Source organism: Rattus norvegicus, chromosome 2 (assembly GCF_021556685.1).
Source record: "Rattus norvegicus strain SHRSP/BbbUtx chromosome 2, alternate assembly SHRSP_T2T, whole genome shotgun sequence".
Taxonomy (NCBI): domain Eukaryota; kingdom Metazoa; phylum Chordata; class Mammalia; order Rodentia; family Muridae; genus Rattus; species Rattus norvegicus.
In genome coordinates, this window is record NC_141535.1 from 96,201,041 (window position 1) to 96,226,504 (window position 25,464).

Consider the following 25,464-nt stretch of genomic DNA (forward strand, 5'->3'; position numbering starts at 1 on the left):
TCATCAATTTCTGTATGAAAAAGTCTAAATTCTGCTATAGTTTCAGCTAAATTAATGGTTACTTCTCGCTTGGTAACCATTCCCTTCACCATTTCTATGTCTCAGTTTGCCTGATTATTTCCTCCTAAAAATGACTATTTCTTTTACTTTTTAAATAAGAAGTAGTTATTTTTCCAATTACTAGCTTTTAAATTCACACAGGTCCCCCACCCACCCACATACACATGCGCTGTGCTACAAATGGAATCTGAAATTATCAAGTGCAAAATTAGCTGTAAAAAAAACCGTAAGACAACAAACAATGGAGCTTTTATGTGATTTTTATAACTGCGTGGAACTCGTCAGTCCAGCAATAATTGTTTGTGCTTCATTAACATGCAAAACTGTTTTACAGGCTAACCCGTATACAAAAGAAAGCATTTTTTGATGAGAATTGTGCTTTGTTTAGCGTTAGACACCATTGTATTTGCTTTCCTAATATAACAATTCTAATTAGTACCTAGCACTCATCCTGAGTTATTCAGCTTGAACACTCTGAAGGTGACAATCGAGTCACAATTCCAAGGCACTCGTTGTCAGTACCTGTCAAAATATAGCGAAGTCTTTAGGAGTTGTGATCTAAATACTGAAAAAAAAAGTTAATAGTCCAGAAGCAGTATGTCCTAGGTAATTTTCAAAAAATAAAATTACACCTACTCTCTGCTTAGAAACACAATGCTATTAATGCTGCCCTGTTAAATGTGACCCTGGCAATGCTATGCCTGTCCACTAATCTCGTCACTTTGCTTTACCATCTGACCGATTTCATGTGCTGATTCATTCTTTCATGGCACAGTTACATGAGTGGACTAATAGCAGAATTTCAAGTCAGTCAGTATGCATGCATATACGTGCTTTGGAAAGATGAGAAGTGGATCATATTAAAAATATGGAAAATGATTTGTTTACGTGCACTGCACAAATCTTTCCTACCCTAGACTACATCACTACAGCCATTCTGAGGTTTACTATTTTGTATGGGCTACTTAAGGGAAAATGCAGGTTCACAGTACATGGAAGACTTCTCAGTGGTGCTGAAGCCTTCTTTTAGGACTAAACTGAGCAGCCATAGGACCGCGAAGGGCGAGGCTGTTCATGAGCCACTACTATTCCCAGGCCGTCCAAAAGAGAGCAAGCATAATGCTTGTTACTTAGGAAAAAATGGCACAGACTTAAGCTTTTACCTCCAGTTGACCTACGGAGAATTGAGTCATCATCTAGCATATATGTGTGTATATGTTTTGCTGCTAAAATAAAAGTAACGTATTTTCCCAAACAACTTACTTTGTTTAAAATTTGATGAGTTTTACTTAGTGAAATGTGAAGTTAGAAATATTCTTAATTTACAAGGAGCTGATCAATTGGACAAGTTATTACTAATTCATGGAAGTGTTTTTCTATTGTAGTATTACTTTAGTAGATTTTTATGAAGTGTAAATGACATATTAATATCACTTGTCAAAATAATGGAAAATTATTTCCATTATTATACACATGACTCTATGTTGTTCAGATTTTTGGATCTGAAATACTTTACAAATTATCTCTGTGGTTTGATGACACCCATTAGAGTATGATATTATACTGAACATTAGCGATTTAAGGCCAGCCCCACTTCTAAGTGACTTCCAGACTGGCCTGGGTTTTATGAGACAGCATCAATAGACAAACAAAATTAAAATTTACTCTCATACTCACTCACTTGTGACCTGGAGGAATACAAGTTAAAGTATCGCTTCAGTCATATTTCCCCGAGAGGTGACGCATTGATTCCATCTTTATAATATTTTTATCAAACATTTTTATTTAGTGAAGTCCATATGAATATTTGACAAGTCCCATCTTTCCATGTTCATGTCTCACATAGTGAATATATTTTCTTTTAATGAATTTTTTATTTAACTTTTTTTCATACAATGTATTTGATCAAATTCTTTTCACTCCCTCAACTCCTCCCAGATCCTACCTACTTCCTCCCTACTTACCCAATTTTAGGCTTGCTCTCTCTACAAAAAAAAAAATAATAATCAAATGAAGAGAAAACCAATACGACAAAAACAGAACAAAACAAAAACCAAGTACACACACAGACACACTGGAGTTTATTTGGTCACCTCTCCTGGATATGAGCACTGTCCTGGAATGTAATTAATATTCACCTTCCATTCCATTGGAGGAAACAAAGTTTGCCCTCACAGCAGGCATCAGTTGCAAGTAATGTCTTGGGTAGAGGTGGGGATTCATGTACATTACCTCTTCATTCTAGTTTTTTTTTTTTCTGCTTTTGAACTTGTGCAGGCTTACTGTGCTGTCACAATAGAACCAGTGCCAGAGGTAGCGAATGTCTCCAAGGAAACAGCCATCCAGGTACAATTGGACCAGACAATATGAAGTCACAAAGACTCTCACAGACCAAGATATTTTCTAAATGTTTTTCTTTCAAATTAGTCAAATGATACTCTATTGAAGCACAACTAATCAATTTATAGTTAAAACGTGGGGCTCATATAACAGATGAAAACTTTTGTAAACTTATAATTTTGAGCAACGGAGAACTTGAAATCAACAAAGAAATGAGGTACTTAAACTGCATATTTTAAACAAGGAGAAAGCAAGTGCTTTGATAGACAACATAGTTGCAAGAAGAATATAGTTTCATCAATTAAGAGAAGTTCGTTTTTTTTTTTATTTTGAGTCTTCAATCCATCATACTCCCAAGATAATTGCTATACCTAGTATTTTGAATAGTTGTTTTCAGATTCTATTTGTGAACATGCAGAAATTGGTAACTCACTTTTTAAGATCTAAAGTAGAGAATTCAATAAAGAATCTTTTATGATGCCATCTTTTTAGTGCCTGCAGATCTGTCCATTTACTTCCAATCTATACTTTTATGTATAGGAAGTCATTTTTAAAACAGATCTAAAATTGTGATATGTCATTCAGCAATGTCAGGATTCATTTTTCATTAAAATAAACTTTATATCATAAGCTATGCTTATGAAATCCTTTCTTTTCTTTCTATTTTTTTTAAAAAATCTTCTTCTTAAAAGGTACTGGTCATAGTTCTATATCTACCCCCTCTGCTTGGTACTAATGTAAATGCTGTGTTGAGTACAACGTTCTGAACTCAGACTGATGCATTGTCTGTCGTGATCCAGAAGAAGTTAACAAAATCTTAAAATGAATCCTTAAAAGGAACACACAGTTAACTATGTTGCATAATTACAATTGTGTCTAGTAATATATTAGATACATGGAAAGAAGAGATAACTCTGAAAATGTCAGGAATGTGAGGTGTATTTAGGAGAATAATTTCTTTTAGAAAAAAGCAATTTGTTGTAGGACTGTATATTACAAGGACTAAGTCAAATGAAAGCATTAAGATTGCTGAAGGCTAAGTGTTGTGATATTGATTTGGCAAAGCAAATTTGTATGTATTTGATATTATAATTTTATATATATAAAATTAATCACTATCAAGCATGGGTCACCTGATCTCAAGAAACATATTGTTTTAGTGACTAGTTTGGGCTAAGATAATTCAGACTTTTATCCATCACAGTCCACAGAAATCTTGAAAAATTCACATTCAATTCAAATCTGAGTCAGATATGTTTTGAAAAACCCCATTAAATGTAATCATGAATTTTACATCCTATAAAACGTTAATCTCTAAGTCCAGTAGCCCACAATATGCCTTTGGAGTTTGGGCCTTCTTTATACCAATTTCCACCCTGTGGCCCCGTCTTCAGGCTTCTTCATTCCATATAGGACATTTGGCATTTTCCAGAATAGAATACCCAAAGATTAACTTCCCGGTGTCATCTATTTTCTCCTATTCTAAGATATATAAACTATATGGCTGATTCCTTTTCAATGTATTGTTCTTAAGCACTAACTTCTTCAGTTTTTCCCTGAATTTCACTACATGATGACACACTAAATATAGGATTTGTATCATGGGACATTTTCATTTCTGAATAGTCCACAGAGGATGCAATGGCATTCTAACACTGCTCCCATATTCTTCTTACTTTCAATATTCAGACTTTATGATTACTTAAATCCAAGGGATGTTTATATGTAGTGATATGTGGATTTGCAAAGAAGCAACGAAGCAAAGAAGCAAAGGAAAAGAATGAATTCCACCATCTGCATGGTGAAGGGAGAGAAAGAGAGAGGTGTTGCAGTTTTCATTGTCAGGGAAAGTTTGTTCTACATAGTTCTTGGCACAAAAATGAAGATTCACTTTCCATAGTGAATTTCACATGTTTCTTACCTTGAATTTTAGTGACAGTGTTCAAAAACAGAACGTGGTGGGGGTAGCAAAGACATGGATTTTTTTTTTAACTCAAAGTCAAATACTTAGTAAAGACCCTCATTGAAAAACAGAAATATGTGCACTACAGATCATTCTCTAGACTGTATGGAAGACCTTTACAAAGGTGACCTGGCATAAAATCATATGTTTTTATGTGCTTGTTCATACATAGATTCACATAAATAACAAACAAGTGAATATTTAAAATACATAACTTTCAAAGTATAAGCCAAAAGAAGGAGATACAAATAGGTGATATCTTGTATTTATTACTAAAATTGAGTCACAGAGCTATGAACTGTTCAGGATATAGATTTCTTTTTTTTTTTTTATTAACTTGAGTGTTTCTTATATACATTTCGAGTGTTATTCCCTTTCCCGGTTTCCGGGCAAACATCCCCCTCCCCCCTCCCCTTCCTTATGGGTGTTCCCCTCCCAATCCTCCCCCCATTGCCGCCCTCCCCCCACAGACTAGTTCACTGGGGGTTCATTCTTAGCAGGACCCAGGGCTTCCCCTTCCACTGGTGCTCTTACTAGGATATTCATTGCTACCTATGGGGTCAGAGTCCAGGGTCAGTCCATGTATAGTCTTTAGGTAGTGGCTTAGTCCCTGGAAGCTCTGGTTGCTTGGCATTGTTGTAATTTTGGGGTCTCGAGCCCCTTCAAGCTCTTCCAGTTCTTTCTCTGATTCCTTCAATAGGGGACCTATTCTCAGTTCAGTGGTTTGCTGCTGGCATTCGCCTCTGTATTTGCTGTATTCTGGCTGTGTCTCTCAGGAGAGATCTACATGCGGCTCCTGTCGGTCTGCACTTCTTTGCTTCATCCATCTTGTCTAATTGGGTGGCTGTATATGTATGGGCCACATGTGGGGCAGGCTCTGAATGGGTGTTCCTTCAGTCTCTGTTTTAATCTTTGCCTCCCCCTTCCCTGCCAAGGGTATTCTTTTTCCTCATTTAAAGAAGGAGTGAAGCATTCACATTTTGATCATCCATCTTGAGTTTCGTTTGTTCTAGGGATCGAGGGTAATTCAAGCATTTGGGCTAATAGCCACTTATCAATGAGTGCATACCATGTATGTCTTTCTGTGATTGGGTAAGCTCACTCAGGATGATATTTTCCAGTTCCAACCATTTGCCTATGAATTTCATAAACTCGTTGTTTTTGATAGCTGAGTAATATTCCATTGTGTAGATGTACCACATTTCTGTATCCATTCCTCTGTTGAAGGGCATCTGGGTTCTTTCCAGCTTCTGGCTATTATAAATAAGGCTGCGATGAACATAGTGGAGCACGTGTCTCTTTTATATGTTGAGGCATCTTTTGGGTATATGCCCAAGAGAGGTATAGCTGGATCCTCAGGCAGTTCAATGTCCAATTTTCTGAGGAACCTCCAGACTGATTTCCAGAATGGTTTTACCAGTCTGCAATCCCACCAACAATGGAAGAGTGTTCCTCTTTCTCCACATCCTCGCCAGCATCTGCTGTCACCTGAGTTTTTGATCTTAGCCATTCTCACTGGTGTGAGGAGAAATCTCAGGGTTGTTTTGATTTGCATTTCCCTTATGACTAAAGATGTTGAACATTTCTTTAGGTGTTTCTCAGCCATTCGGCATTCCTCAACTGTGAATTCTTTGTTTAGCTCTGAACCCCATTTATTAATAGGGTTATTTGTTTCCCTGCGGTCTAACTTCTTGAGTTCTTTGTATATTTTGGATATAAGGCCTCTATCTGTAGTAGGACTGGTAAAGATCTTTTCCCAATCTGTTGGTTGCTGTTTTGTCCTAACCACAGTGTCCTTTGCCTTACAGAAGCTTTGCAGTTTTATGAGATCCCATTTGTCGATTCTTGATCTTAGAGCATAAGCCATTGGTGTTTTGTTCAGGAAATTTTTTCCAGTGCCCATGTGTTCCAGATGCTTCCCTAGTTTTTCTTCTATTAGTTTGAGTGTGTCTGGTTTGATGTGGAGGTCCTTGATCCACTTGGACTTAAGCTTTGTATAGGGTGATAAGCATGGATCGGTCTGCATTCTTCTACATGTTGCCCTCCAGTTGAACCAGCACCATTTGCTGAAAATGCTATCTTTTTTCCATTGGATGGTTTTGGCTCCTTTGTCAAAAATCAAGTGACCATAGGTGTGTGGGTTCATTTCTGCGTCTTCAATACTGTTCCATTGGTCTATCTGTCTGTCTCTGTACCAATACCATGCAGTTTTTATCACTATTGCTCTGTAATACTGCTTGAGTTCAGGGATAGTGATTCCCCCTGAAGTCCTTTTATTGTTGAGGATAGCTTTAGCTATCCTGGGTTTTTTGTTATTCCAGATGAATTTGCAAATTGTTCTGTCTAACTCTTTGAAGAATTGGATTGGAATTTTGATGGGGATTGCATTGAATCTGTAGATTGCTTTTGGTAAAATGGACATTTTTACTATATTAATCCTGCCAATCCATGAGCATGGGAGATCTTTCCTTCTTCTGAGGTCTTCTTCAATTTCTTTCCTCAGTGTCTTGAAGTTCTTATTGTACAGATCTTTTACTTGCTTGGTTAAAGTCACACCGAGGTACTTTATAATATTTGGGTCTATTATGAAGGGTGTCGTTTCCCTAATTTCTTTCTCGGCTTGTTTCTCTTTTGTATAGAGGAAGGCAACTGATTTATTTGAGTTAATTTTATACCCAGCCACTTTGCTGAAGTTGTTTATCAGCTTTAGTAGTTCTCTGGTGGAACTTTTGGGATCACTTAAATATACTATCATGTCATCTGCAAATAGTGATATTTTGACCTCTTCTTTTCCGATCTGTATCCCTTTGATCTCCTTTTGTTGTCTGATTGCTCTGGCTAGAACTTCAAGAACTATATTGAATAAGTAGGGAGAGAGTGGGCAGCCTTGTCTAGTCCATGATTTTAGTGGGATTGCTTCAAGTTTCTCTCCATTTAGTTTAATGTTAGCAACTGGTTTGCTGTATACGGCTTTTACTATGTTTAGGTATAGGCCTTGAATTCCTCTTCTTTCCAGGACTTTTATCATGAAGGGGTGTTGAATTTTGTCAAATGCTTTCTCAGCATCTAATGAAATGATCATGTGGTTCTGTTCTTTCAGTTTGTTCATATAATGGATCACGTTGATGGTTTTCCTTATACTAAACCATCCCTGCATGCCTGGGATGAAGCCTACTTGATCATGGTGGATGATTGTTTTGATGTGCTCTTGAATTCGGTTTGCCAGAATTTTATTGAGTATTTTTGCGTCGATATTCATAAGGGAAATTGGTCTGAAGTTCTCTTTCTTTGTTGTGTCTTTGTGTGGTTTAGGTATAAGAGTAATTGTGGCTTCGTAGAAGGAATTCGGTAGGGCTCCATCTGTTTCAATTTTGTGGAATAGTTTGGATAATAGTGGTATGAGGTCTTCTATGAAGGTTTGATAGAATTCTGCACTAAACCCGTCTGGACCTGGGCTCTTTTTGGTTGGGAGACCTTTAATGACTGCTTCTATTTCCTTAGGAGTTATGGGGTTGTTTAACTGGTTTATCTGTTCCTGATTTAACTTCGATACCTGGTATCTCTCTAGGAAATTGTCCATTTCCTGAAGATTTTCAAATTTTGTTGAATATAGGTTTTTATAGTAAGATCTGATGATTTTTTGAATTTCCTCTGAATCTGTAGTTATGTCTCCCTTTTCATTTTTGATTTTGTTAATTTGGACGCACTCTCTGTGTCCTCTCGTTAGTCTGGCTAAGGGTTTATCTATCTTGTTGATTTTCTCAAAGAACCAACTTTTGGTTCTGTTGATTCTTTCTATGGTCCTTTTTGTTTCTACTTGGTTGATTTCAGCTCTGAGTTTGATTATTTCCTGCAGTCTACTCCTCCTGGGTGTATTTGCTTCTTTTTGTTCTAGAGATTTTAGGTGTGCTGTCAAGCTGCTGACATATGCTCTTTCCTGTTTCTTTTTGCAGGCACTCAGCGCTATGAGTTTTCCTCTTAGCACAGCTTTCATTGTGTCCCATAAGTTTGAGTATGTTGTATCTTCATTTTCATTAAATTCTAAAAAGTTTTTAATTTCTTTCTTTATTTCTTCCTTGACCAGGTTATCATTGAGTAGAGCATTGTTCAATTTCCACGTATATGTGGGCATTCTTCCCTTATTGTTATTGAAGACCAGTTTTAGGCCGTGGTGGTCCGATAGCACGCATGGGATTATTTCTATCTTTCTGTACCTGTTGAGGCCCGTTTTTTGACCAATTATATGGTCAGTTTTGGAGAAAGTACCATGAGGAGCTGAGAAGAAGGTATATCCTTTTGCTTTAGGATAGAATGTTCTATAAATATCCGTTAAGTCCATTTGGCTCATGACTTCTCTTAGTCTGTCGACATCACTGTTTAATTTCTGTTTCCATGATCTGTCCATTGATGAGAGTGGGGTGTTGAAATCTCCCACTATTATTGCGTGAGGTGCAATGTATGTTTTGAGCTTTAGTAAGGTTTCTTTTACGTATGTAGGTGCCCTTGTATTTGGGGCATGGATATTTAGGATTGAGAGTTCATCTTGGTGGATTTTTTCTTTGATGAATATGAAGTGTCCTTCCTTATCTTTTTTGATGACTTTTACTTGGAAATTGATTTTATTTGATATTAGAATGGCTACTCCAGCTTGCTTCTTCTGACCATTTGCTTGGATAGTTGTTTTCCAGCCTTTCACTCTGAGGTAGTGTCTGTCTTTGTCTCTGAGGTGTGTTTCCTGTAGGCAGCAGAATGCAGGGTCCTCGTTGCGTATCCAGTTTGTTAATCTATGTCTTTTTATTGGGGAGTTGAGGCCATTGATATTGAGAGATATTAAGGAATAGTGATTATTGTTTCCCTTTATATTCATATTTGGATGTGAGGTTATGTTTGTGTGCTTTCATTCTCTTTGTTTTGTTGCCAAGATGATTAGTTTCTTGCTTCTTCTAGGGTATAGCTTGCCTCCTTATGTTGGGCTTTACCATTTATTATCCTTTGTAGTGCTGGATTTGTAGAAAGATATTGTATAAATTTGGTTTTGTCATGGAATATCTTGGTTTCTCCATCAATGTTAATTGAGAGTTTTGCTGGATACAGTAACCTGGGCTGGCATTTGTGTTCTCTTAGGGTCTGTATGACATCAGTCCAGGATCTTCTGGCCTTCATAGTTTCTGGGGAGAAGTCTGGTGTGATTCTGATAGGTCTCCCTTTATATGTTACTTGACCTTTTTCCCTTACTGCTTTTAATATTCTTTCTTTATTTTGTGCGTTTGGTGTTTTGACAATTATGTGACGGGAGGTGTTTCTTTTCTGGTCCAATCTATTTGGAGTTCTGTAGGCTTCTTGTATGTCTATGGGTATCTCTTTTTTTAGGTTAGGGAAGTTTTCTTCTATGATTTTGTTGAAGATATTTACTGGTCCTTTGACCTGGGAGTCCTCACTCTCTTCTATACCTATTATCCCAGGCTTGTCTGCCTCTCTGAAGGTTTAGCTCTCCCTCCCACGGGATTTGGGTGCAGAGAACTGTTTATCGGGTCTGTTTCTTTCAGGTCCTGGCGGTGTCTCAGGCAGGCGTCCTGCCGCTCCTGGGCCCTCCCCCACGGGAGCCCAGAGGCCTTATACAGTTTCCTCTTGGGCCAGGGATGTGGGCAGGGGTGAGCAGTGTTGGTGGTCTCTTCCGCTCTGCAGCCTCAGGAGTGCCCACCTGACCAGGCGGTTGGGTCTCTCTCTCACCGGGTCTGGGAGCAGAGAGCTGCTGCCGGGATCCGCGGGTGTGGGACTTCCGGTAAACATAGAATGTGCCCGGTCCTAGAGAAATTCTGCTTCCGTGTGTCCCAAGCTCACCAGGCAGCTTTCTTGCAGCAGAAAATTTGGTCTTACCTGTGGTCCCGAGGCTCAGGTTCCCAGGATATAGATTTCTAGAAGCTCTCCTTGGCAATTTTCAGTGAAAGAAATTTCTATACCTTGAAGTTAAGGAAGTAATGTATTCTGTTCAAACAGTCTCATCAAGAGAAAAACAATACAACAAAACACATCCAACACATGTTTTCACTCATACATGAAGCCTAGCCATGGTGTGTGTGTGTGTGTGTGTGTGTGTGTGTGTGTGTGTGTGTGTGTAAAGATCCATATTATATGTGGATATAGAATAATATGTAAGAAGGAGAGCAGGAAAGGGTTAAATTAGATGATGAGGAAAAATCTAATACAGTTAAAAATACTTGAGCCATAAAGGAGATGCAGTTGGTTTTTATAATATCAACTTCTAATATGGACTTTTCAATTTTCAATGATGTCTAAGTGCATAAAAATTTATTTGATAATGAAGGTATAAAGTCTAAGGTATGCATTAGTATAAAAGTATAAAGTCTAAGCTCTGCACTTTCAGAAAAGCTATTCTAGTTCTATAGAAGTGAATTGAGATATACAGATGTTTATTCTGGTTAACTTTTAAGACATTTTGTGCAATTTCTTTTTAATTTAATTTTTTAATTAATTAAGTTTTATTTTATATATTATATCCCTAATACAGCGTTTCCTCCCTCCTCACCTTCCAGTTCCACTTCCCTCTCCCCCAGATCCACTTCTCTTTTCCAAAACAACAACAACAGAAGAGGTCTTCCAGTAATCAACCAAACATGGCCTAACAGTTTAGAATAAGAATAGGCAATACACTCAAGTTAGGCTTGGATAAGGCAAGCCAGTAAGTAGGAGGAAAAGGTCCTAAAGGAGGCAAAAAAGATCAGAAGCATTTCCCACTACCATTCTTAGGAGTCCCACAGGATCACTAAGCTACACAACTATAACAGATATGCAAAGGACCTAGGTCAGAATCAGGTAGGCTCCCTGATTGTGAGTCCCTATGACTCCTGGTTAGTTGATTTTGTAGGCATTGTTCTTGTGTTGTCCTTGACATTTCTAGCTCCTGCAATCCTTCCCCTCAGTTTTTGCGGGATTCCCCAAGCTCCTTTACAGTTTTAATGAAATGGAGAAAAAGGAGGAGGAGGTGGAAGAAAAGAATGATGAGGAGGTAATGATGAACCATCCTTTCTCCATAATATGCATAACATGGAGGTAAGCTAGCTCACAGTTACCATCTTCTTCTTATAATCAAATATCAACAACTGAATAAACAACAACAATCTATTGTCATAGTTTTGACACATATGATCCTGGATTGGGGTAGTTTCTTTGGCAGGATCTGATCCATTCTTTTGTATTGCTGGTTATTTTGGGTATTCCTTGTTACTTTTTATGTTTTTGACTTGTATGACAGAATGATTGGCATACCTTAAAAGAAAAGGGATTTATTTTAGCTCACAGTTTCAAAGATTTTACTCTATATTTGATTCTACTGATTGGGTACATAGTAATGTAGAATTTTTTTTTTGTTGTTGAGAGGAGTCTTAGAGGAAACGATTATTTCATTGGGAACAAAATGCTGAGGGATGGAGACATGAGCTGAGTATCAAGTGCAAGTCCACACCTTCCTTAAAATATTCTTTCAGAAAAAAAATTCTTTCAGAAAAAACTATCTGCTGGAATTTCAATCATATTTTAGATCAATCAGCTACATCCAGGAATGGTGGAACACTCATTTATGACCATTCAGCAGGAGGCAGGTGCAGGGAGATCTATGTGAGCTTGAGGGCATCTTGATCTATCCTAAGAGTGCCTGACCAGCTAGGGCTACATATTAAGACCCTATCTGAGTAGCCAACCAATGAAACAAACAAACAAACAAAACCCCCGCAAAAACCAACAAATAAATACCACCATAACTGAGGATCACATGTACAAACATGATACTCAGAGGACTATGAACATAAACCAAACTTAGCAACTTATTTCTAGCTGTGTCATCCAGATCTTTCCTTTGATAGTTATACAGAGAAACACCCTATTTTAAAATATCTTATATATTTGGTCACTTATTAAAATATATGGAAATTGGGATATAACATGCATCTTAAGGGAACACAATTCAAGTTATTACACTTGATCTTAGCCAAAAGGCCAAGAAGCGATACAATTCAAGTTATGGTAGCTGTCATTTCCTAAATTTTGAAATGGATGGAAAGGTTCTGTAGAATATAGTATATGGCAGTTGAATGGTCCAATAATATTGGTTTAATAATTTGTGTAATTATTTGGCTTATGGGTATTTCTTTAATATTGCTGTAATAACAGTAGAGCATATTTACTTTTCTTAGGTGGGGTCATTAATATAATATATTGTTTAGTTTAAAGGAATTAATGTAACACAAGAAATTGTATTAAAAATTATTTGCCGAAATATACTTCCCAAAGGTCCACATGATTGGCTGATTTAGTTGGGGTTTCCATTGCTGTGAAGAGATAGCATGACCAAAGCAAATCTTATAGAGGACCACATTTAACTACAGTTGGCTTAGAGCTTCAGAGGTTCAGTCCATTATGGTCATGGCAGAAGCATGGCAGCATCCAGGCAGAGATGATGGTGGAGATGTTGAGTTCTACATCCTTTTCCACAGGCAAACAGAAGACTGTCATCCTCAGGAGGTTAGGAGGAAGCTCTCTTAGTCCACCACCACAGTGCCATCCTTCCTCCAACAATGCCACACCTCCCTACAATTCCACTCCCTGGGCCATGCATATTCAATCCACCATGTGGAGTAATGATGACTTCTTGTTCAGCATAGTTTTATTGACCTTATTTTTTAATGAAAAATAATAATAGTTACTGTAAAATATGGTTACTCTCATCTTATGATTAAAGTTATTTTTGTTTCAACCACATATGTTTCCTACCCCTATATCTGCTATGCTGTCTAAATGAAATATTAGCTTCATTTTAATATATCGAGAACTAACTTTTTACTTTATTATTTCCAAAAATTCTTTAAACATCATTTATTGAATGATTAGAATAGTATATTAGGTATAAAGTAGAGGTGTTAGTCTGGTGAATATTATAAACAATCACTGTTCAATATAACTAAACATTATAAATAACCAGTCCCTGTGAGGGCTGATAGAGAGGGTAAAAGACACACAATATGATCATAATAAATTTAAAATCATTTAAATATTAAATACATAATTTTTATTACCTTTATTTTGTTAAAACCAGTCATTGCCCCTCTCCCAGTGGTCTCCTCTCACAGTTCCTCATCCAATTCCCCTCTCCACTGTCTCCAAGAGGTTGTTTGTCTTCACCCCACTAGGCCTCCCCACAAATCTCCCCTGGGGCAACAAATCTCTCAAGGCTGAGGCTAAATACATCATTTTTATATATTCAGCTATCAAAAACAACGAGTTTATGAAATTCGTAGGCAAATGGTTGGAACTGGAAAATATCATCCTGAGTGAGCTAACCCAATCACAGAAAGACATACATGGTATGCACTCATTGATAAGGGGCTATTAGCCCAAATGCTTGAATTACCCTAGATCCCTACAACAAACGAAACTCAAGACGGATGATCAAAATGTGAATGCTTCACTCCTTCTTTAAATGAGGAAAAAGAATACCCTTGGCAGGGAAGGGAGAGGCAAAGATTAAAACAGAGACTGAAGGAACACCCATTCAGAGCCTGCCCCACATGTGGCCCATACATATACAGCCACCCAATTAGACAAGATGGATGAAGCAAAGAAGTGCAGACCGACAGGAGCCGGATGTAGATCTCTCCTGAGAGACACAGCCAGAATACAGCAAATACAGAGGCGAATGCCAGCAGCAAACCACTGAACTGAGAATAGGTCCTCTATTGAAGGAATCAGAGAAAGAACTGGAAGAGCTTGAAGGGGCTCGAGACCCCAAAAGTACAACAATGCCAAGCAACCAGAGCTTCCAGGGACTAAGCCACTACCTAAAGACTATACATGGACTGACCCTGGACTCTGACCTCATAGGTAGCAATGAATATCCTAGTAAGAGCACCAGTGGAAGGGGAAGCCCTGGGTCCTGCTAAGACTGAACCCCCAGTGAACTAGTCTATGGGGGGAGGGCGGCAATGGGGGGAGGGTTGGGAGGGGAACACCTATAAGGAAGGGGAGGGGGGAGGGGGATGTTTGCCCGGAAACCGGGAAAGGGAATAACATTCGAAATGTATATAAGAAATACTCAAGTTAATTAAAAAAAAAGAAAGAAAAAAATTACTTATTATATTTAAGTATTTAAAATATCTTAGCATATTTGATATTGTCAATCTAAATCAAAAGAAGTCTTTTAACTAAAATTCATCCACTAATGCAAGATAAAGGTAAAAACTAACCCCAAACTATAGATTACTGCACAAATAAGGTACTGTGTTATTTTAATCATTCTTGTGAGGGCAAGCAATCTTCTAAAATAGAATGAATACAATTGATTAACAGAGGATCTTGCTCATAGTTGATATATGAATATGTAGTTTTTTGTTCCTTATGGAATTTCAGATTGTTTTGCTTTTGTTTGTTTGTTTGTTTTGTGTTTTGTTTTCTTTTGTTTTCAGCATACTTAAATAAATAAAGAAAATAGCTAGTCACAAGAATAGCCATCGAGGCCTTGGGTGATAACTGAGTGAGAAAAGTACCTGGTACACAAACGTGATGACCTGAGCTCACTTCTGCATCCACATAAAAAGCCAATGAGGGTAACTTCAGATTCAGTAACAGGGTACTCTCAAAATGACTTCAAGCCTCCATATGCATACACAAACGTAAAACCTATACGATACAAAATATTTAACTCAAAATCTCAACCCACACAACCCTCCCCCAGACACACACACACACACACACACACACACACACACACACACACACACTTGAGAAACCACATATTCTAGAGTATCTTTGTTATGTATAAATAATTGAAGGATTGATGGCAAGAATCATCAGACATACAAAATGTAACAGCAAGTGGTGTTCTGAAATCATTTAGATTTTAGTGCAAAATGTTGCACTATTGTCTAAAAGGGCAGCATCCAGATTACTTTTGTCTCTCATCTTTTGATTTCTACTTAATGATCAATGTCATTAACAAAGAGTCTTTAAAAAAAAAGATAATTTTCTCAATAACATGTAGCCTTTTACTTCAGTTTACCTTCAATTTCTTCTGTCTTTTGTGGTACCAATTTATCTTATCTGCTCAAAATAAGTCCAAAATTTTCAGTTTGGCCACAACATGGTGACCAAGTATATAGGCAGGAAATCTGAGTTAGTGTGAATTAAACCTTCATAAGCTTTGCAAACCGGTAAAACTTGAAGTTTTCTGTCTATTCTTTCTAGTGGGCAACTGCATTTGTTGTTAATCTTTTCTTCAGTTTTGATGGTTGTAACAAAGTTTCCTCTCTTAGTTACAGTCTTTCTGCATAGTATTGACTTTTTTACTTGGTAGCTATATTCTTTGGGAGGTGCTTGTAGTTTGATTAAAGGAGAACATTTCATTTATGTATGTAACTCTATATAGAGGTAACTGTTTTAGATGGAAAAGCTACAAAACTCAACACCTTGTTCAAATGAATGTAGTTATATGACTATATGTACAAAGCGAATTTCTAAAATAAATAGTCTAACCACTTCTTGTGACTTTCTTTCCTGGGTTGTGCTGTGAAAGCATGGTTGACCTCATTGGTTGTTTCGTCTCTAATGGTGTCGTAGAGTATTGAAAGAAAATGCAGAAATGCAGGAGTGTTACTGTAAAATTGGAACGGCTCATATACGAAAAAACAGAAAGTTTACTAAATGGGTGGTGTTCAAACTATCGTTCTCTTTTTTTTTCTTTTCTTTTCTTTTTTTTCCGGAGCTGGAGACCGAACCCAGGGCCTTGTGCTTGCTAGGCAAGCGCTCTACCATTGTGCTAAACCCCCAACCCCCAAACCAGAAAAACAAATGCAATTTATCCCAGGCAGGGATGTGCAAAAGGAATTCGAGGCAAGAAACAGAGGGAAGTAAATTTAATAATTTCCAATTTCAAACTAGAAAAATCTAGAAGATTCCCCAGCAGCAAACCCTGGGACACAGAGGATGCAACCCATCTCCTGGAAATAGCTCCTAAAAGGACTCATCAAAGTCTGATGATGTTGCTTAAGCCCAACTGAACCAGGTTTTTTTTCCAAAATATTTATGAAGCATCTTTTAAGAATATTTAAATTTTCCTTAGGTTAACATAATTTTAGATGGTTGCTGTATTTTAGAACTGCCATTTGAGAGCAGCTTCCTCTCTTGTTTGTACTTAAGAAGCTTGATGGAACTGGAGAGATGGTTTAGCCATTAAGAACTGCCACCATTTTGTCAAAGACATAGTTCTGTTCCCAGCAACCAACACAAAACTGCTTCTAACTCTGGCTATCGATGATTCCACATCCTCTTCTATCTTGCTCATGCACTGATACTCAGGTGTACATTCCCTGCCACCTACAATTAAGATACTACAATACATCCTTAAAATATGAAATGGGAAGTATTTATAATTCCTAGATTTTCTGCTGCTTATAGTCCACCTATCCTTGCATCCTTCTGCCTGAAATATTTCAGTTTAACCCTCATTATGTAAGGGTTGTTATTACTTAAAGCATACCTGATGGGACCAAATTGATTAAATTTCTCCTCCTATCACCATTCCATCTCAGAAACACCTGTGTGACCCTATTAACTAATAATTATTAATAGGTCTATTCCAAATAGAATTTAAACATTTATGGGGGGTCACCTTTTCACTCTTCCTTCCTATATTTTTAAAATTATAGTCCCAATGTGGTATAAAATAATATTTCTCAAAAGATGAAGAAACTATTAGATAATGTTAAACAGAAAACTGTAGTGTTGATATTTGGAAAATGGTCATTTATCTTATATAGGGTATAGTTGTGATACATAGCAAGTCATCATAGAAGCAATGGGGATCTCATTCTGCAGCCTAAAACAGAAAAAATCTCAATTCTTCTGCTATACACAAGTATTTGAACATAACTTAATATTAAAATCAAAATGTAATGTAATCTCTGGCACAAAAAAAAAACAACTTTCAATATATGTTGTTGGGGTATCTGCAGAGTGAAGTGAATACACGATAAGAAAGACTTAACAGGTATATTCCTTTCTCATTGACAGAAATAAACAAATGATCCTTCTATTCCCTTTCAGCTGTGAGTTAAAAAGTAAGACACCTCGAAGTCACATGCTGTTAAAAGTCATTTTAAACATGCAGCCCTGCTAATGTAGAATGCTTTGTATTTTCTTGGATAACAAATATTCCCGATTTGTAATAAGAAAGTTACATTGCCTGTGTGATGATCTTTTCATGAATTTCTACAGATGCTGTACCTTAACTCTGTCTTAATCTCCTTTTCTTTTTCTCTCTAGGGAGCCATTCTGCTAAAAGACCTACTTCTTCAGGAGAAATAATTACATTTAACAAAGGACAATGACTAATGCTATTACTATGAATATCTTTCAAGATTGACAACTAGAAAATCATGGCAGATAGATTTGTAAACATTATCGCTTTGCACTGTGGGAAGCTTGCAATTTGGTCAGGATCTACATTTCATTTCTGTCCTTACGCTGAGATCTCAGTTGTATTTTTTCAGTATATCCTTAGAAGCTATTTTATACAAAAGAATTGCATTAATAGTGGCTTGGTCTGTCTTTAAACTTCACTCAAATTTCCTAATTGCTCTAGATAGGTAAAAAGCTAGGTTGTACCATGGGTAAATAGAAATAATAGCACTGTGTGATAAGTTTAATTACTCTACTGAAAGTTATATTTTGCAACATATAAGACGGAAGCGAGTTTCTAGACTACCTTATGGGGCTTTCATGTACACACACACACACGCACACACACACACACACACACGCACACACACACACACACACACACACGCTCAACTCAGAGTGCTCTAACTTTAGTTTTACAATAATAATATATTAACATACATGTCCTATATTTTTAAAAGTCTGCTATGACTACTGAATATGTATGTTGAGAAGCATGATTAAATCAATAATGTATTTCATGACTGGATTTTATGTTCAAACATCTTGATAAATGATTAAATTTTTGAACATATGTATTTTTCTGTTTCAAAAAGTTTGAAAACACTACTAGTCAGTTGAAGCTTAGTTAAAATATTAGTAAAATACAGCTATTTTTCTAAATAGAACACGCCTAGCACACATGAATTATCTATGATAGTTTTAAAAAGTGTATAAGAGATATCACTGTGAAAAACAAACCCAGATTCTCAAAATAGACTCTAGTAACAAATCTAAATTTAATTTGTTCACTGTAAGCTACATAAAAGTACATATCCTTCATGTTGTAGACACGGATTCTTTAAATGACTCCAGGGGGTATTGTATAGCAAACTGTGGCATCGATACTCCTTGATTCTGTTTTCTCTTTTGTAAATGGTGACTCTTGCTTCTTAGGCTGACTTAAAACTCTTACATAGTGAAAGTTGGCCCTAACTTCTTTTCTTTTTGCCTAAGAATCTCAAGAGTGTCACACCACAGGCTGGGGATTTAACCGGGGTTTTGTATGAAGGAAGTACTCTACTGACTGCCCAGCCTCATTGTCATTTTAAAACTTACTCAATTGTGCATTCATCTCTCTCTCTCTCTCTCTCTCTCTCTCTCTCTCTCTCTCTCTCTCTCTCTCTCTCTCTCTCTCCAGCCCCCATGTGTGTGTATGTCTGTGTGTGTAAAGGCAGCATTTAAGATAAAGGGGCCATGATTTGAGAGGAAACACAGTGGGAATGGGACAAGAGGAAGGACAGGGAAGAAAGTAAATGTTAAAATTATAAGTAAAAAGAAAAGAAGGTAAATAAAGCATCCTCAGGTTGTATTGTTTCTTAAAGTTAAATATCAACACTAACTAGTCCCAAACATATACAAAATGGTGTTTGAGGTGTTTAAACATTGATCAGGCCCAGTTACTTCTGTTCCAAAGTTAACAGTTACTTCAGTGCTCGTTGTTATATTTGTGTTGCTTTTGGGGTACAGCATTCCCGTTGCCTACCAACTGACTATTATTAAGTGAGGATGGAATGGACGATTTCTGAGATAGCTAAAAGATGTAAAATTACTTTAGTTTGAAGTATCATGTGACTTTTAGAATGCAAATGTTTAAGATTAACACTCCTAAAGAAAGGCACTTCTTAAACCCTGATGGGACAGGCTCACAGCAATGGGAATCACCACTTAGGGCTCACTCCAGGTCCGTTCCTATCCTAGGTTATGAAGCAATTCTATGAAGCCCCAAAGAGTGAGCTAGATGTTGATTAGAACAGGGAGCGTGAATTTGGTGCTATCTAATTTGCACTGTGAATATCTTGGGGTTAGTAATTGAGTAGGGTCACTTGTAAATCCATATGAACATCATAGGAAGTGTCCTGATTATCCAAATTTGCTGGTGCAAGGGTCTTGTTTTGACTTTATAGCTGCAAAAGCAGCTGGCAGCATGTTACAAAGGAGCTGTGCAGTAATCACCAGCCCCCTCTGTGAAGGACCAAAAGGAAAAGCTCTTTCGATGAAGTCCCGAGGGCTTCATGCCTCAGAACAGTGAAGATTTTGCTGTTGGAATGATTTTAGAGAAATTTACAAGGAAAAGTTCATTATAAATTTCTCATACATTATGTCCCCTGAGAAACTTATCACTGTTTGTCAACTGCAACAGAAGGCATAATGCTTTTTTTATTAATAGGGTTCTTTTTTTCCAAAGGGATTGTTGTAAAATACCATGATTAATTGAAGATTTCTTTTTACTTCTGATTTGCCTGATTGACACAAGTAACCCTTATTAATTTCCCCAGATGCCTGAAGCAGCAGAAGCAAAGGAATACAAGATGATACATTATTTATTCTGATATTCAGTGGTCATTTCCATTTTCGTCACAAGTATTAATTTAATGAGGTCACATTACTATGCTGCCCACCAACTCTGACATGGTGAGTGTTGATAAAACTCATTAAACTCTAGATTAAACACATTTACTCATGTTCAGGTTCAGATGTTTAAAATCGTGTCTCCTGTTACACGTTGCTTTAAAAGTGAGAGAACAGAATAATTACATGATATACTCATAAAATTCAACACACTGTGCCATATTTTCAACTTTTTGCTGTTTAAAATCAATTGCTAATGTCAAGTTGAAAGTTTAACGAACTCTGTGAGGTTTCTTTTTTGTTCATTAGTATTAATAACAGTTTGCTTGCTCTCTCTCTCTCTCTCTCTCTCTCTCTCTCTCTCTCTCTCTCTCCTCTTTCTTTCTGTTTCTGTATTTTTCCTGACCGTCCCTCAAATGCTCCTCCATTCTGAATTTCATTTCCCTCCACCGTCCATCCTAACCCTCGTCTTCTCACTGTCCCACCTTGGCACAGTCCCAATGCACTCTAAAAAATCTATTCTATTTCCTCTTTACTCCCATGTCCCTTCCACTATGCCTAAATTCTCTGCCTCTATGGATTATACATTGGTTATCATTTATTGAATGGCTAACATTCAGATATAAGCATATACCTACCATATTTATCTTTCTAGCTCTGGGTTAACTCAGATGACTTTTTCTATTTCTACCCATTTGCTTGCAAATACTAAGAGTTATTTTTTAAGAGCTGAGTAATACTCCAATATGAGAAGGTATCATATTTTTTATTCATTTTTTCTGTTGAGGAACATCAAGTTTCTTTCAAATTTCTGGCCATCATGAATAGAACAATAATGAACATGGTTGCCCAAGTGCCCTTGTGGAAGTAAGAAGTGTCCTTAAGGTATATATACCCAAGAGTTTATAGCTGGATCTTGACATACATTGAGTCCCATCTTTCTGAGGAAATGGCATGTTGATATTGTTGGCAGCTATACAAGTTTATATTGAACCAGCAATGGAGGAGTTTAATTCTCCTTCCTTGGTCCATATCCTCCCCAGCATAAGCTGTCACTAGTGTCATTGATCTTAATCATTCTGAAAGATATAAGATGGAATCTCAAAATACCAATGGTTTATGCTCTAAGATCAAGAATTGACAAATGGGATCTCATAAAACTGCAAAGCTTCTGTAAGGCAAAGGACACTGTGGTTAGGACAAAACGGCAACCAACAGATTGGGAAAAGATCTTTACCAATCCTACAACAGATAGAGGCCTTATATCCAAAATATACAAAGAACTCAAGAAGTTAGACCGCAGAGAAACAAATAACCCTATTAAAAAATGGGGTTCAGAGCTAAACAAAGAATTCACAGCTGAGGAATGCCGAATGGCTGAGAAACACCTAAAGAAATGTTCAACATCTTTAGTCATAAGGGAAATGCAAATCAAAACAACCCTGAGATTTCACCTCACACCAGTGCGATTGGCTAAGATCAAAAACTCAGGGGACAACAGATGCTGGCGAGGATGTGGAGAAAGAGGAACACTCCTCCATTGTTGGTGGGATTGCAAACTGGTACAACCATTCTGGAAATCAGTCTGGAGGTTCCTCAGAAAATTGGACATTGAACTGCCTGAGGATCCAGCTATACCTCTCTTGGGCATATACACGAAAGATGCCCCAACATATAAAAAAGACACGTGCTCCACTATGTTCATTGCAGCCTTATTTATAATAGCCAGAAGCTGGAAAGAACCCAGATGCCCTTCAACAGAGGAATGGATACAGAAAATGTGGTACATCTACACAATGGAATATTACTCAGCTATCAAAAACAACGACTTTATGAAATTCGTAGGCAAATGGTTGGAACTGGAAAACATCATCCTGAGTGAGCTAACCCAATCACAGAAAGACATACATGGTATGCACTCATTGATAAGTGGCTATTAGCCCAAATGCTTGAATTACCCTAGATGCCTAGAACAAATGAAACTCAAGACGGATGCTCAAAATGTGAATGCTTCACTCCTTCTTTAAAAGGGGAACAAGAATACCCTTGGCAGGGAAGAAAGAGGCAAAGATTAAAACAGAGACTGAAGGAACACCCATTCAGAGCCTGCCCCACATGTGGCCCATACATATACAGCCACCCAATTAGACAAGATGGATGAAGCAAAGAAGTACAGGCAGACAGGAGCCGGATGTAGATCGCTCCTGAGAGACACAGCCAGAATACAGCAAATACAGAGGCGAATGCCAGCAGCAAACCAATGAACTGAGAATAGGACCCCCGTTGAAGGAATGAGAGAAAGAACTGGAAGAGCTTGAAGGGGCTCGAGACCCCATATGTACTACAATGCCAAGCAACCAGAGCTTCCAGGGACTAAGCCACTACCTAAAGACTATACATGGACTGACCCTGGACTCTGACCTCATAGGTAGCAATGAATATCCTAGTAAGAGCACCAGTGGAAGGAGAAGCCCTGGGTCCTGCTAAGACTGAATCCACAGTGAACTAGACTGGTGGGGGGAGGGCGGCAATGGGGGGAGGGTTGGGAGGGGAACACCCATAAGGAAGGGGAGGGGGGAGGGGGATGTTTGCCCGGATACCGGGAAAGGGAATAACACTCGAAATGTATATAAGAAATACTCAAGTTAATTAAAAAATAGTTTTGATTTGTATTTCATTGATGTCTAAGGATGTTGAACATTTCCTTCATTGTTTCTGAGCCATTCGATATTGCTATCCTCTATTGAGAATTCTTTGTTTAGGTTTGTACCCCAATTTAAATAGGATTGTTTGGTGTGATGATGTCTAGTTACTTGATTTCCTTATATATTTTGGATATTAGCCTTCTATCAGATGTAGATTTGGTAAAAATCTTTTTCCTATTCTGTAGCCTGCTGTTTTGTCTGAATAACAGTGTCTGACTTTTCAGTTTTAGAAGGTCTCTCTCATTACTAATTGCCATTTCTTATAGATTTCAGCCTTAGAGGAAAGAGACAAAAAGTGCTATTTTACCCAGTATATTTCACTAAATATAGAATTAACTAGAAAGATATGTTGTTATCTTTAACAAAGATACTATATTTCTTTCTTTTTGTATCCTAAATTCTAGAAGTCTTCTACAATCTTCACAAATCCACATTTTGAGCTGAAATTTAAATATAAGTAATTTGTAGGTAAAGTTATAAAAGCTACCTGCCACTATTCTATCTCTATATAGATAGTCACTCCAGTGTTACTTTGGGGATGTTTTTTGTGGGATTTTTTGAGATGAGCTAATGAAGTCCAGGCTTATGTCAAACTTGCTGTGTAAGAGATGACGATTTCAATTTACGTCTTCCTCATACCATCTTCACGTCTTGAGATTTCAGCAGCCTTTAATGTCACAACTAGTTCTGTGTAAAGCTTGGGCTCAATGGTCCCATGCATCGCAGACAAGCACTCTTCCCACTGCGGTAGTGTGCCAGTTCTATCATCTTCAAGTATTAAAGAATGATTTCCATGTGAAGTATTTCTTTTATTCAACTCTATGCACGAAAATTCTGTCTCAAATAGTTTACATCACCGATGATTACCTAATATCCTAATAGTGTCTAATATTGTTCTGCTCATTGGAAAAAATTGCTTTGTATTTCAGAGGGAACTGGAATATGAAATATTTTTATTCTATTCTCCTGCTTCGTGACACCTTCTTGGGAGATGTGAAGAAGTGTCCATTCATGGCAATCAGAAAGACATGGATACTGCAATGAAAGGATGTGTGTATTTGGGTTACTTAAGGAAGTATGGTGACTCAAAGGCTTGGATGAATGACAGTCATCTGTATCCCCAAAGAATTCCCTACGCAGAGTATACATACATTCTTAAACAGTAACATCACTCAAGGCTTCTTCCCAACCTCCTGAGCTTGTATGCCTTTTTTTCCCTCCATGAATGGTAACAGGCAGCATTAGAGGGAGAGTCTCAGGTGGATTGTCAAAACTGCTCAGGTTTATGATAATGATAATCCTTTCCAACTCCAGGGAACACAGCTACTCACTTTCACATATATACCACACATCTTTCAGAAATTTCAAGAAAAAAAAAGAATACAGAAGGTCACTCTGCTTTTCTATAGGGTCAAGTGGTTCTCCAAGGAGAAGAGGCAGATCCTACTCAACTCTTAATGTTGTGCAAGCTTGCTGACATTGGTCTTTGCACTTGGCCATTACTGCCTTTGCAAGTTCTTGATTTGTCATTTTGCTCTTAATCAGCTTTAAAAGGTGGATTCACGTTCATCCTTCTCATGTGTCTCTATCTCTCATTGCATGTGTTTAAGAGGATCCTGAATATCACTATATCATATGGCGACATCAGATCGTCATAACTATGCTCTTTCACAAATATCCTCATGGCTATTTCACCTTCCTAAATTTTAACACACCAAAAGCAGAACTTTGCATCACAGAGAGAATCTTGGTTTCCCCAATATTTGTCTTTTTTTGGAGATCTGCAATATCCTTAAGCTCTAGCTTCCCAAGTTATTTAGACAGTATGTGAAAAGTCTTATACTGACACTTGGCCATATTATAAACTTCCTGATGAAAAAGAAAGAAAGAAAGAAGAAAAAAGAACACAAGACAGGGTCTTTTACATGTCAGAATGACCTTGAATTTACTGTATAACCTAGTATAGCCATGATCATCTAATTATCCCATGGTTTTCTCCCACATACAAAAATGTGTCCCATCAAATTCAGTTTATGTGCTACTGAGGATGAAATGCAGTGTTCTGTGCCTGATAGGTAAACATTCTATCAACAGTGTCTCATCTCCAGATTTGCATATGTTTATACAGTGTTACCTCTATAGAAAGTGTCCCATCAAAATCATCAGAACAGGAATGTGATAAACTGAATAACATATTTATATGCACTCATGTATAAAGTTTCAGTTTATCTCATTTGTTTAATTTACAGATAGAAAAACTTCCATGAAGATCCCTAACTCAAACATCTATTGCTTACAAATCTTACAGGCAAAGTAAGACCAACAGTTTAAGTTATGTCTATTATCTTGTTTAAAGCTTAATAAATCTTAAATCAACATTGGCAAGAAAAATAACATTTACTCTATATTAAAGTAAGAAAGAAACATTTGTGAAAATTAACTAAACCAGTTCTAATGGATATCAAAATGTGATACTATTCATGCTATAAATTATAAATTAATATTTTGCTTTTTTCATCTCTCTCACGTGCATGCTTTTTT

General features: G+C 37.2%; 1 long non-coding RNA gene and 1 pseudogene across 1 annotated transcript; one reads left to right on the plus strand and one right to left on the minus strand.

Moving 5' to 3' along the window:
• Positions 1-2,493: 2,493 nt before the first annotated feature.
• LOC102550295 (uncharacterized) lies at positions 2,494-25,317 on the plus strand. Its single transcript, XR_015677959.1, has 5 exons — positions 2,494-2,617; positions 17,693-17,861; positions 20,146-20,281; positions 23,853-23,973; positions 25,173-25,317. It is a non-coding gene; the product is annotated as an uncharacterized LOC102550295 (long non-coding RNA).
• On the minus strand, positions 12,239-12,388 carry LOC120101113 (U2 spliceosomal RNA; annotated as a pseudogene).
• Positions 25,318-25,464: the final 147 nt, after the last annotated feature.